The following is a 2,298-nucleotide window of genomic DNA, read 5'->3' as shown; positions in this document are numbered from 1 at the left end:
TTACAAGGTAAACATTACAGTATCAAGGTATCAAAGCATCTATACACACAAACTGACTTAAATCAACTTTGAAAGGTACCATAATTAACATAATGAACACAGTGTAATCCATAAACTTTACAACCTAAAGTCACCTTATTCACAAAGTTACAAATCAAGAGCAATGTTCCCTACTGTCAAGCAAACTGTGCTGGAACCAGTACTTTAAAATCTATCAAATTAGAAGTACTTAAGTCGACTGAAATCCTGCTATGTCCTCAAATCTCAGAAAATTAATTAATTCAGTCAATAGTACCATTTATTTCCTGCAATATCATATCATTACAATGAATTGTGTATACAATGACAATGTATGTGCATTGGAGGGGGCATTAGCACCAAAAAGCACAGCTTGTATCGGCACACCTTACATTAACACATTTACAGATGTATATCATAATTGCAAATACAGTATAATCAGATGTGAACTTCCTCAGGGCAATTCACAATGCAGTTTGTCTGTTCAACCATGATGACTACCAAAATATTGATTTGACTTTTATTTTACCACCCAAAAAATGTGGATCTCTTATTCCATGCATTGTGTAATTACACATTGAAGTATATGGGTCTGTTTATTTCTGCCAAGTTCCGTTATCTAAGCAAAGTTCCTTCAGCACCTCACAAGTGTGAATGGCCAACACAGAATCTATTAATATTGTAAGTAATACAAAAAGAGTAAGTCCATGTCGCTATCTTATTTATTCATAATCAACAGTGTAATTGCATGTACAAATCCTTTTTAGCTTAATCTACTTTCCTGTATTTCTCAATGCTAGATGATCCAACAGCTTCTATCAAGTCGCAGAAGTCACAGATACCTCGTGTTCAGCTCAAATACTGGTAGGATCGAAATATGGAACACATGATACGAACTAATGCTTGTCCCCTTCTTCCAACACCTTCACAATATCCATGCGATCTTTCTCCTTTGCCCATGAGTACAGATATCCAATGGTGCTTTCTTTTCTTGTTTTCCAGGCGTCCAGCACCTCCATGCCTGGATTTGGCCTTTGTTCAAATTGCTTGATATACTCACTGAAACCAACATCACTGGCGAAGCTGTGCCAATCTGCCTGTCCTGTATAAGAGGTTGAGGTGGGACACTTGGAATTCTGTTAATCATGAATACTTGATTCAGGCAATTTTAATGTAACATTCATGCTGCCAATCACATAAACTAAACTCCAACTCTTCTGCTCATGTCTCCTGCTTAAGATTTAGCTTTCTCCCACCCAACATTATTTTTGTCATATAAGCTTGAGTCTCTGCAACCGAGGGAATGAATTATTTCCAAAGATTTAAAATCACCTGTCAAACTGAAATCCTTTTTATGGCTGAAATAAAGAAACTGTTCTAAGCTGTTTTCAAACTGAAAACACAACAGACATAACACTGTCATTTCACAGCACACCGACTGTCACAGTCATAAAAGCGTACATTCAGACATTGGTCTTGATAACTTTAGTTTGTCAGGAGCAAAACTGTGTGAAAGAGAATGTATAGCATCTCTCAGAGAAAGAATTGTAAATTATGTTGCAATCCTTCAACATACAAGCTACCGGTAAAGGGTGAAGTGGCCAGCAGTCACATTAGACAAGGTGGCCACTATGACAGGTTTGACTGCATACATACATAAATTTATACTAATATCAGGCATGCAAACAGAAACATACATAGGTGACAGAACTGAGGTTTGTATATAAAATACACTTAAAGGTCCAGTTTACCTTTGGGAGCAGTGATTTAAAAAATGTTCAAGATATCACATTTGATGCATATGTGTAGGTCTGCTGTATCATAAAACATCCTACCATATGAAATATTTGCAATGAAACCTAAAATATAAGGAGATATCGGGGTTTTTCTTCATAAACCGTAACTGTATACGGTTTAGTCTGGAAACATCTTTATTATAACTATTGTTCACATTTTGTGTATTTAACAACACTTAACATCGATTATACGGATTCAAATTTTGACAGTGGTCGTTTCTATCCCTAACTCACATTTTAGAACTATTTTAAAGCACTAATGCTGGGTTTTTGTTTCATCTGCAAATGGTAAATTATGCCTTTAATTATATTATGAAAGCCCCTTTAGCTGCTTGTTATTTTCTTATTTTTCATATGACTTATATCAAGTTTTAACAGCCAGTGTCCATCTAGTGGTTGGTGTGACTGTCCTACAAAGCATGACAGACTATTCACAAAGCCAGCTTATCAGCAAATATGACTACGAATGAAAAAAAAAATAAAT

Source organism: Diadema setosum, chromosome 20 (assembly GCF_964275005.1).
Source record: "Diadema setosum chromosome 20, eeDiaSeto1, whole genome shotgun sequence".
NCBI classification, from domain to species: domain Eukaryota; kingdom Metazoa; phylum Echinodermata; class Echinoidea; order Diadematoida; family Diadematidae; genus Diadema; species Diadema setosum.
Note: the sequence above shows the minus strand (reverse complement) of the source record.